Source organism: Callospermophilus lateralis, chromosome 17 (assembly GCF_048772815.1).
Source record: "Callospermophilus lateralis isolate mCalLat2 chromosome 17, mCalLat2.hap1, whole genome shotgun sequence".
Lineage (NCBI taxonomy): Eukaryota > Metazoa > Chordata > Mammalia > Rodentia > Sciuridae > Callospermophilus > Callospermophilus lateralis.
The window spans coordinates 59,567,954-59,580,565 of record NC_135321.1 but is presented as its reverse complement, the minus strand read 5'-3'; positions in this window follow the sequence as shown (position 1 = coordinate 59,580,565).

Genomic DNA, 12,612 nt, shown 5'->3' with positions numbered 1-12,612 from the left:
GGGTGTGTATGACACACTCCACATTTCCCAAGGGCAGGAGTGAGTCCCTGCAGTTTTCCTTTGCATGAGGGGCTTTTCAAGCTAAGGTGTTAACAACAGCTGATGAAAGGGTGCTCCTGAAATGTCTACTTCTTTCTGTAAATTAATATTGTTCACGAGGAGACTTCCCATGCTTTGCTAAGTAGAAAATCAGGCATCTCTCAGCTTTAGAGTGTATGTGCTCCCCACAAATAGAAGGTTTGTCCTTACCACAGGGAACTGTGGATTATCCCATGGAAGGTAGAGGACAACTAACAACCACCTGCCTCAGGAGCTACTCCCTGGGTGAGCAAAGGGGATTAACTGTTTTCTGCATTTAGAATCAGTAGGGAAACACTAGTCCCTGCCAAGGGCCTCATGAGCACATTTGTAGGATCAGGAGTTCTGGCCACATTCCCAGAGGGTCCATAAACCCATAATGAGTCTGGAGAAGCAGCCATGCTAGCAGGTTTGAGCACCTCCCCCCAACACCCCCCACCCACACACCACTGAATGCTAAGGACATGGCAGTTTATTTAAATCATGCAAAATGGTGGTCACTGTGTCTGGTTAGTGATACCTGTGAGCCATCATTATCACCTCAGCCCCAGGCTCACTATCGGTGAATCAGTTTAGATGTGGAAGTTAGGACCCCTCTCCAGATATATTCCAGTGCACCTTGAACATCCCACCTGAGAGAGTAGGTAGCTCCAGACAAGTCAGAATTTAGTCTCAGTCACTGCCTCAGGAAAACCCAAATCAGGATGCTCCCCAGCCCCAGTGCCACCATCCCAGTACACAGAAGGAGTGTTTCCAGTGTGTGGAACTTCAGATGCCCTAGCAGGCCTTGTGCCCTGCTACCTCACATCTCCCATGGACTCTGGGCCCCAGGAAAGGGTTATTATACAGTATTGTTTAGGAATAATAGCAAGAGGGAAAGTCTATATGTATTCAATACAGATAAATTATTCTTTGTCAATATTTTTAATTTGAGGTTAGTTGAATCCATGGACAAGGACTGCAGATACAAAAAGTTAACAGTATATATTATATAAACCACAGCACATTATACAAAAGGGACTGCTGATATTTAATTCAAATAAAAGCCTCTGTTCTTAATGGCTTTGCTATGACCTTCAGGGCAGGTTCCTCATTTCTTGCAGCTGTAGTTAGTTTACCATTGGCTTTACTAGTCAACTGGCAGACAAAGTTCTCCTGCAAGGAACATGACTTTATCAGGATCTTGCTTGTTCCCTTCATAGTCTTTAGGTTCTTGACAGGAAAGTTCTTAAGCCACAAGGCCATTCTGGGTTGTTCAAATATAACTAGACAATGTCATCAGCAAGTCCTGTAGAGGGGCACCTACAGCTGGGGTCATCACCCTCTGCTTAGAGGGAATAATTAGACATCCCTCTTCAGACCTTCTGCATAGAGGTTACTCCTCTTCACTGCAGAACCCAGGATCCACAGGGACCTGGACTGTCAAGGATCAGGGAGGCACCCTACCACCTGCTCACTAACAATGAAGAAGACAAGGATGCCCCTTCTGCTTGATATGCACACACAGGTTCCAACAGTTTCTTCCCCACCCAAGGTATCTGTACTGCATGGCTCCTGGAGCTGCCCTGGGGCCCAGGAGTTGCTGCTTTACAGGAACAATCTTCAACTTTATACATTTATGGAGCCTCTAAATTAAAAAAAGAAACACTTGATATTCCCAAATCAAGGTGTGATGTAATTTTTTGTTTTGCCTTGGCCAAGTAAAGAAGTAAAAATATTTAAAATAAAACAGAAAGTTAAAAACTTCAAACTAATTTTATGACTTTGATTTCTTAAAAGTAAATTTTAATGCAAAATTGAATCATGAGGTCTCTAACATCCTAAGTGGATTAATCTCAGAATTGAGGACAGCACTTTTAATTGGACACATTTTACTTACATCAAACCTATCACATCATTCTTGCTGTTCTCATTCCCCAGAGACCTGGACTCTCAATGACCTTGGATTCTGTCTTGGCCAAGAGGTGGGAAAATGCAAAATGACCCCATTTTATTCAACAGTGTTGACAAGACACACTGAGCCTTCATCACATCCTTTTGGGATGACTGATGCTGGTGGCAGTGGCCTAATATAGCGAGATGGGAATCAATGTGTGTTTAAAGCTTCTAGCCGTGTCTCGAAGCTGATCACATATTTAAAGTGTTGATTTCTCTCACAACATCACTATAAACATCAGATTGGCCTTATGGATGAATTAAGTCAGTATTTTACCTTCAAGGAGTGACATCACACTAGTTTTGTCTTCTAGGTTATGTCACATGGATTCATAATTCATAATTATTCTGCACAATCACTTTGGATTTTGGATTTATAGTCTATATATGACTACTAACCATGCATACGATATCGTTCATTTTTATTAAGCAATCAACCACTTGATAAGTCTCAGAGACACTGGTTTTTCTTGGGCTGTTTACTAACTGACTGATGTATAAAGTCACTTATTATAACTTGCTAGGGAAACAAAGGCAGAGCTTCTCCAGCCATGCCACCCACCCTCATCCACAGGCCCCGTGAGTCCTGCTGCTATAAACACTGTGGTGGCCTGAGGTCCCTGATGCTCACTAGAAACAACCAAACTCTCCACACCTACCTATTACGGTTGAGTTATGTGCCCCCAAACTCATACGTGGTCTCAACCACCAATACTTCAGAATGTGACTTTATTTAGCAATTGGGCCTTTAAAGAAGTAATTAAGGTAAAATGAGATCTTCATGATTGACTATAAACCATTCTGACTGGTGATTTTTTTAAAAAAGAAAGTACTCTGGATAAAGAAGTAGAGTGTCAAAAATGACAGCTATACCCAGCAGTGTTAGTCTTCAAGAAAACAAGAGAGATAAAGAAAGACTTTAGATAAGAATAAATTAAGGGAATGAATGACCACCCAGCACCACTGAAGATACCTGTTATGGTTTGGATCCAGAATGTTTCCAAAAGGCTCATACTCTGATTGCTTGATCCCAACGCAGTAGTATTCAGAGGTGGGGCTTTTTAGGAAATGATTGAATCATGAGGACTCTGACGTCCTGAGTGGATTAATCCACTGATGGCTTCATAATATGAATGGATTACTGGGGTGAGGCGGTGGAAACTGTGAGAAGTAGGGTCTAGTTGAAGGGAGTGGGTCCTTGGGGGCAGGCCCTTGGGGAACATATCTTGTCACTAGCCCCTTCCTATCCCTCTCTCTGCTTCCCAACTGCCGGGTGGTGAGCAACTTTCCTCTGTCAAACCCATCTGCCATGATGTTCAGCCTCACCTTAGGCACAAAGGAATGGAGCTGGCCAACCCCAGAATGAAACCTCTGTAACCATGAGGTAAAATAAATCTTTCTTCCTTTAAGAGTTTTTTTCAGATATTGTGTCACAGTGATAAAAAGCTAAACTAATACAAAAGGGAGTACTATACTCAGAAGAGGAAGGAAGATAAAATTATCAGCAAATGTGAAAAAGTGAATCTCACTAGAGGAGTAGACATGCAAATGAGAAATAGTAAAGAATCATATATCATCAATATGGTAAACTTCTAAAATGAATAAGACCGGAAGAAAAAAAAATGGTACATTCAAAACTACCAGAAGAAAAAAGGAGCAAAATTACAGGAATAAGTACATACCTTTTGATAATCACCCCGAATGTAAATGTTTTAAATTTCTCATATAAAAGATGCAGATTGGCTAAATGGATTAAAAAATAAGACCTAACAATATGCTGCCTACAAGAAATTTACCTCATGTGCACAGTGCTAATGAAAGAATGAAAAATGATTACAAGTAAAGGGAATCCAAAAGCAAAAAGGAGTAGCTACTTTTATAACTGATAAAACTGACTTTAAAATAAAAACAGAACAGAAAAGGAGGTCACTATATATTGACCAAGGGAATAATTAATCCAAAGATATAATTATTATAGATGTATAAGCAATAAGTCTTGGAGCAACCAATTTTTAAAAAACAAACATGATTAGAGATAAATGGAAAGATAGGTCACAGTAAATACATCTTCTAGACACCCCCCCAAAAAAAAATCAAAAAAAGAAACATAAGGGGCTGGAGTTGTGGCTCAGTGGTAAAGCACTTGCCTAGCATGTTTGAGGCCCTGGGTTCAATCCTCAGCACCACATAAAAATAAACAAAATAAAAGTATTGTATACAACTATTTAAAAAAATAAAAAAGAAACCTCAGATTTACAATATACTTTAGATCTAACGGACTTAACAAAATCTTCAAAATATTCCATCCAACAGTTACAAAATACACATTATTTTCTTCAGCACAAAAAATGTTTTCCAAAGTAGACTATATATTATATCATGGAGCAACTCCTACCGAAGTTTTTTCAATAAAATAATTTCTTGTATTTTATCTGATCACAATGAAAAGAAACTAGAAATAACTGCAGAAATTACACAATCACATGTAGATTGAACAACACTATTAAATGAATAGCAGATTATAGAAAAAATCAGATGGAAAATTTTTTAAACTCCTTGAATCAAATGAAATGGAACCACAACATATCAGAACAGGAAAAGCAGTGCAAATTTATAGCAATGGGTGCCTAACTCTCCAGTGGTTTGGCATGATGAGTTCAGAGTGAAATGTTTGAGAAAAATATTACATGTTTTAGCCAAGGAAGAAGGTAGAGTGGCATGGGGTCATCTTAAGTGGTGCCACAGACAAGAAGCCCATGCCCTCCCAGTACCAACCACCAGCTTAGAGGAAGGGGACAGCAGAGACTAAGTTGTTCACCCCATTCCACCCTAGGCCTCTCTCTGCCCTGGTTCCCAGATTACAGGCCTGGAGAAGCCCCTTTAACTCTGACACAAATGCAAAAGGAAGCAAATCCTTCAAGCAGAGATGATAGATTTCTGAAGGGTATATTAATAAGCCTGTACAACACTGTCTCTTGAATTCCAGAAAAGATGAGTTGACAATTGGTAGAAAAGCCAAGACCAGGGCACTCAGGTTATGACTTGAAGCCTAGTGACCTTTACACATACATATAAGCTCTACTTATGTTACCTGGAAGAAATCGGGACTTAAGAGGGCCAAGGAGCCAGCCTGGGGTCACAAGAACAAGTCTCCTGGCTCTAGTCCTTGTTTGTCCCATAGATTTCCAGGGGGAAAGGCAATCAGAGAGGATATGTTCCCACAAGGGAAAGTGACCTGTTCAAAATTTGGGAGTTTCCTGGGTAGGGGGACAGGTCAGGACTGGTCCCTTCTGGGCCTCGCTCTGATTCCAGTCCAGATTTCCTCTTCTCACAGCCTGTCCACTTGGGAAAGCAGAAAATTGCCAAAGCAGAGAGATGAGGATCCATTTCTCCATAGTGCTCCATGATGTGCCCTACATATAGTGAGCAATGGGCACTGCTCCATGGGTCTCATTTATTCCCTGGTGGGCAGTCCTGCTCCAGGAGGCACCACTGAGCCAGAAAACATGAGTTCTATTTCAATGCCTATCAAGATACTCCCTGTACCTGGAACTGAGCAGCCCTCAGGGTGTGGGTACAATCACCACAGGCCTCTTCTGAGCCTTTCACTCTCCTTTCCAGAGTGAAAGCAAAAATGGTCCTGGGCCAAGCACTTCTGGGTCCTCATGGACCCAAGTGGCAAATTCTGGGTGGGAGAGAGTTGAAAAGGTACAACAAGGCTCCTGAGGGGACAAGTGCCCCAGACAGTAAAGTCAAAGGACCAATCAGAAGCAGGAGGGGACAAGCTTCTGGCCCTTCTCTTGCCATCAGCCTTGTCCAGGGAGGCATTCTACATTGTTATCTCTTGGAAAAATTCCCCTTCAGAGACTACAATGCTGTTGACAATGTCAAGCACTTTTACTTATAAATAACTCGCACAGGAAGAAGTTCCTCCAAGTTTTCCCAGACACAGCTATACTTTCTGTCCTTCTCACCATGTAAACAGTATGACACATCCAACTCCACACAGTTCCAGTGGCTTCCCCCTGTGTTCTCTAAGGTTGGTCACGTTCATAACCATTCTTGTAACACAATCAATTGTAATTATTTCCAGGGCCAATATGGATTGCAGTATATTCCAAACAGGTGACTACTCAGAGGTCTGCTAGGGCGCCCCTCCCTGGGCTGGGGTATCCTGATCAGAACCTCCATCTCCCCATAAACACATGGCCCATGCTTCTCACTCCTGTGGAACCACAGTTACGCAAACCACACAGGTGAATCTAACGTCCAGAAATCTATAAAATAATGTTGTGCCAGCCACAGTGAATAGGGATTAGAAAATGCTAAGCTGTCTCTAGGGAACATGGCTGGCACAGCCCTGCAGTCTGATCATTTTTGTGCATTTGCTTTTCTCACCCTCATTCACTCTCATTATGTCTACAGCTCTTCCTTCCCGCCTTTGTCCAGTACTGGAAATTGCTGCCATCTGCTCCCTCATGTTGTCACAATCTCTACCATTTGATGCCAACAACCATTTGACCAGCCAGACATCTCTCGGCTCAGGAATCCTACTGAAACTTTGCAAGCAAGCCCATCCCACCACCCTTCTATATTCCTGCCATAATCTGTTGCTAGGAACACTTTACATACCTGTCTCCAACATCAAGAAAAACTTCATAAGGTGCACAAATTTCTTTTGTATGCTGTGGTCCCTGGAGTGAAACTTTCCACATTCTAGGTCTATGACTTAGGCAAGTCACTCAGTGTCTCCAAACATCACTTCCTAAAATGAGAATGAATATTAATAATATTGTAATGAAGAGGAAACAAGTTAAAATATTAAAATGCATAATTCCTACTAGATGATTTTGATATTATCAGTTTTAATTTTTATTTTACTAGTATTACCAACTTAACTGGATAACTTTTATATTATAATTGTTTTTATTTTTACTGCATGATTGCCAACACTTGTTAAATAAAGTACACACAATTGTGATATATTGTTTCCAGAATTAAGCAATTCACTTTCTAGCACAAAAGCTAAAGTTTAATACACACTAGAGATTTACATTTCTGAGAAAAAAAGGAATATTCTTTCAAGTAATATTTCAAATTGTTTTTTGAACATGATATTTACCATGTTTCTACTAATTTACTTTGGTGTTAAAGGACTGTTTTCTGTAATCCCAGTTACTGCTATTTTGACTGTGAACAAGCTGCACTCACAGAGTTCTTCAAAACTGACTTTGTTCTCTCCACACTGCATAGGCACACCTACTCCAGCCCTTGGGTGAAATCTAGGGACCCCATGGCTTAACTGCTTATGTTCAGATAAGGAAAAATTCACTAGTTCTCTCCAGGGGCAGAATGAGGTCTGGTTGCAGTAATTACTCTGCCAGTCCCAGGTTCATAGTCAAAACAGGACACTGCATTGAAACACAGAGTTTCTTTCTCAGGAACAGCCAGACTTACTGGAATCCTGCAGAGCCAGTCCAGCAAACCACAGATAACTTCTCCCTTCGCATTTGGTACATCTACCTCTTTTGACAGACAGGCCTAGTGATCTTATCTCTGACCACATCAAGTCCAGCATCTACCCTGGAGTAAAAGAGCAAGAAAATTATCACTTGATGGGTGCTGCTCTTCCCTGTGCCCACAAGGATTCTATCTGAACTAGACATGCGTTCAGAGGGGATTCCTTCATGGGCATTCCCTGGGGTTTCCTGGGCCTCGCTCTTGTAATTCCTCTGGCTGGTCCTCACAGTTTCCCACCTGGATCACCTCATCAAGTAGTACCCTTGCTGTCACCCTCTCTTTCCCCACCCCAGGGCTCTCAAGCTGTGGTCTAACTTTGGAAAACATGTTCCTCCAACTTGCTGGAGCCCCTTTCATCATGCACAGTGACCACTGGCAGCTCCTAATCCACCCTCTAAAGTTCAGGCAAATGAACTTGCAGTAATTTAACTTGATGGTTTGGTTTGATTAAGCCACATACAAACAACAACACTGACCCTGCATCATATAATGTCCATTGGTTTCTATTTATTTTGCTAAATTATGTCTGCTTTCCAATTTTTGAAACTTTCCACACCAAGTAATACACCTTTGAGCTATGTAAGGAACGTTTACAGGAAAACAAGTGGCTTGATGACAAAGAAACATGTTTATTTTATGCATTCAGATAAACATATATCCAAAGCACACCTGCTATGCTCATGTCCACCTCCCCAAAAGGAAAAAAGAAAGATTTCATTAAAAAAATATGATGTCTTTACAATTGATGAATCTGTCAATCATGGAAATTTATTCTGTCACTTTGGAAATTGATTCAAGAAAAGGTTCATAAAAAAGAAGTCCAATACATTTCTACACAGTACAGTACCTCTCTAGAGATGAAGCCACCTGCCACATTTCCTCTGATGGGGAAGGTGGGTACAAGTTCAGAGAACACTAGGAGAGCAATGTGTCCAGATGATGTAAATTGTCATATTCTATCTTCAGATGAAGAACTGGTCAAGAAACCCATGCTCAGTATCATGAATAGGGACTCACTGACAAAAATCACTAGCAGCCGTTCTGCATCTACGAGGAAAAGTTGGTCACTGTATTGTGCCTCTGAGAAGTACAGCCCCATGAGAGCTTTCTCAGAAGTTCTTCCACCATGTTCCTATTCAGAGAGAAACACAGGTTAGAGTTGAGTGATATCCTTTATTCAGCCCAACTCTCTTACAGTTGAGGCAATGGAGGCCTAGAAAAATGTACTTGCCCAACTTAACAAAATAATTCAACTCCACCACACATTTCTGGGTAACCTAGTGCTAGTCATTGAGCTTTTCTGAATTAGTTAAGTTGTTCAAAGATGGCAGAGGTCTGAGGGCTTCCTAGGTACCTCCGGCAACTAAGCCCTAACCTATATTTCATATGACAAAACTCCAGGAGGAATAGAACTAGATCATGGACATTCAAGTGCACATAAAGACATTGGTCAACCCACTATGTCTCTATCCTAAGTCTCAGAGTTATTGGGACCTACCATGTTGTCCATTTGTCTGTTGTCATCAATAGCTGTCTTCTGCAAGGTCAATTTAAAGAATGATTTGGTATCTGTGCCTTACTGAGGTGAAGGTGTGTCAGCTCTAAGTGATAGCTTTCAGGTTCTAAATGACCGCCTTCAGATCTCAGCTCTGACCCCAGATCCATGGGAAAGCCCAGCAGTGGCACCCGTCATGACCCCACAAATACGGGTCCTTCTAAATCAGTATTTATATTAGGACCCTTCAAGGACTGTCCTTCTTGCAATAGTTCTAGAATCTTAGGATTTTCCATGATTTACCTGAATATTTTCAGCACAGGAAGATGCTATGAGATGCATCAAGATATTCCTATCACTCATCAGCTTCAACAGCTCTCTCCTGCAAGGCCAATTTAAAAGCTTTCTCTTCTGCACAGGCTCATTCCCATGGACATTTACAGGGTGGTCATTTCACTTAATAAATCACATTGAATAAAATTATGGGGGTCTGCTCATCCATACATTAGGGCTTCTACTATCTCACATGGAAGGACTTCTGCTCTCTTGAGGCAATCTCATATGTGCTTGATCTCTTTCCAGGCCAGACATAACCCAAATGCTCAGTTCACATAAGATGTTATTATTATTAGTGTCTACCTTTGAATTTCAACCTACCATAAGCCATTACAGCAAAATCATTTGTTGATGGAGAACACTATGCATATACTTATAAAATGAGACATGAACAGAACACCATGTCATTTTCAATAGAAAGTATGGCTTATTATCTATAATCTTGGAAAAGTGAAAAAAAATGAATTTCTCTGAGCCTCAATTTCTATGTTTAGTAAATGAAGAGACTGGGTCAAGAAGCATCTAAAGACCCAAAGTTATCACTCTAGACATGCTGGACTTTTAAGGCAACTGCCAGGCAGGCTGCAGACCTAGCCAGGTTCTGAGTATTTGTATTTTTATTGTTCACCAAGTCTCATTTCATGGTAAGGCTGTGGAATTTTCTTTGTTGGAAGAAAGAACAGCAAAATAAACTTCTCTGCAGCATCTGCATTTTCCCCCTCTGGCACAGTTTAAGGGACATGCTGTTGCATTTCCCATTGGCAGAGGCACAAGCATGCCTGTTTAGGAACTACTATTAGAAGCTACAAAAAAACCAGCCAGAGTAAGCTGCCCCAAGTGGGAGAAGGAAGGGCTCTTTCCAGGCAAATGCCAGTATAAAAAAGATGTGGGGTCATGGTAGGACAATCATCAAAGAATAGCTATTCTTTCTTTACTTCTTTTTTTTTAATTCCTCACTAAGCCTGCTGTGTTAGTCATCTTTCTGTCACCACAGTAAAACACTAAAAATAATTAACTTATAAAGAGAAAAGATCCACTTGAGCTCACAGTTTAGGGGTTTCCAACTTAACAAACAGGAGAACCTCACTCTTTGGGTCCTAGTGGGTGTGCCAGATGGCAATGCTGGGGAATGCCTGGCAGAGCAAACTGCTATAATCAAGCCAAGAATCAAAAGAGGAAGAAGAGACCAGGGTCCCACAATCTTCTTCAAGAGTATGTCTGCAGTGACAAGAAGGTCTTCACTAGGGACCACTTTCATAATGTTCTTTTGGTTCCTGACACTGCCAGCCTGGGGAACAAGTCTTTCATACATGGGCCTTTGGGAGGACATTCACCACCCAAACCATAGCACCTGCTAACAATTCATTAACAAATTAAATTTGGACACCAAAACATTCCTGATCATGGAATGTTTTCTTGGGATCTTCTCTACTTTTCTATGGATCTTGGGATTTTTCAGTGGACATGGACTCTGCTCACAGGGTTAACACAAGACAAAATAATGAAAATCTTTAGCATGCCCTAGACATCAGTGATAGTTAAGCACCTAACTAATAAAAGAGAAATGTATAATTGGGATGCCACTATCTTTTTAAAGTTTTAGTTGTTCCCACCTGATCTACAATAATGAAGGCAAAACAAAGAAGACTCTGAATAACTTGGAAGCCTGGTATCACCACTGACATTGACAACATCTAGGAAGATCTCTTTGTTTGTTTCCCCACATATTTTATTGATCACTCATCTTTTGGTAAAATGAAGCCAGTGCATTTCTCTCTGCAATCACACTGCAATGTTTCAGTCAGTATTGATAATAAAATGCTTGCCCCAAATCCTAAAACAGCTGAACTCACATCTACAGCAATGCCCCAAGAGCTCCCACATTTTGCTAGTACATTCTCAAACAGGAAGATGTATCTAATCTAATGCTGATCACATCACACGATTAACCACTGTCAAAATGTTCAGACTTTGTTTTACCTATGAAGAGGTAGTAGGTATATAAACTATATCAGGCTTTTTTTAAAGCTCCTTGCAAACCCTCATAAGTTAACCCATGCATAATTCCCTCCTTGTAGAAAACTGCAACACTATTAGGGCAGTATATAGTAATAATAATAGGGATACCAAATTATAGCTAACTCATAATTACCTTAGTATCATCTAGAGTTGATATTTTTCTTAACATTATCTCAGAATGTGCAGGTTCAAATTCTGCAGAGGTTAAAGTACCTGTTTCTATACCACCAAGGTAGTACAGAAACAGTTTCCCAAAGGAGGGACATTCCTTTTTGGTTGGTGAAACAATGTTGAGGAGGAGAGGTACACACAGACACAGTTACAAAGAAATGGATAGGAGCTATATATTCAAAGAGACTGTGGCTCACATCAATTAAGTTAAGGGTAATTGTCATTCACTAGACTTGATAATTTAGTTCTTCTGAGAAGCAGGCATCAAATAGGAAGAGTCAAGGATTTGTGTACAACATGTATTATTGCTATCTACCACACAATTATTTTCTAGGTAACACATTGTTGCACATAAATATATGCTTACATACAGTATGTATGATTTAGGAACATTTATTAACTTCCAGAAAAATTTATGTGCTTACATAGATGTAAACAAGACACCCTTAGAAGTACAGAGTAGAATGGCCCTGTCTGGGCTTGGGCAAGGAGGAAATGGAGAGATTTTGGTCAAAGTGTACAAAGTTTCAAATATGGAGAATAAAAAAGCTCCTATAATATAATATGCAGTATGGTGACTATAATAACAACACTGTAGTGTTTACCTACTATTTACTAGGAGAGTAGATCTCAACTGTTTCATCAAAGAAAGAATGAAAGAATTATAAATGGCATAAGGTGATGGCTATGCTAATTAGCTTAATGAGGGCAAGCATTTCACCATGTATACATATTTCAAAATATCTGGTTATCTGTTTTAAATATATATCTTTTTATTTGTCAATTACACCTCAATTACATCTCAATAAATCCAGAGAATAAAATAAAATATTTTTGAAAGATTCAAAAGAAAGCAAAGGACATTTTCATAAATTTAGAAAGTGAATAGAGAACTGGGAATGAAGCTCAGCTGTAGAGCATTTGCTAGTACATGTGAGGCCACAAGCTCCATCTCCATCATCATAGGAAAAAAGAGTAAAGATTCTCTGAAGTGTTTGACATTTATTGATGTAAAAAATCATTTATCCTTTTTTCTTTTAAACTAATAAGCAAAGACT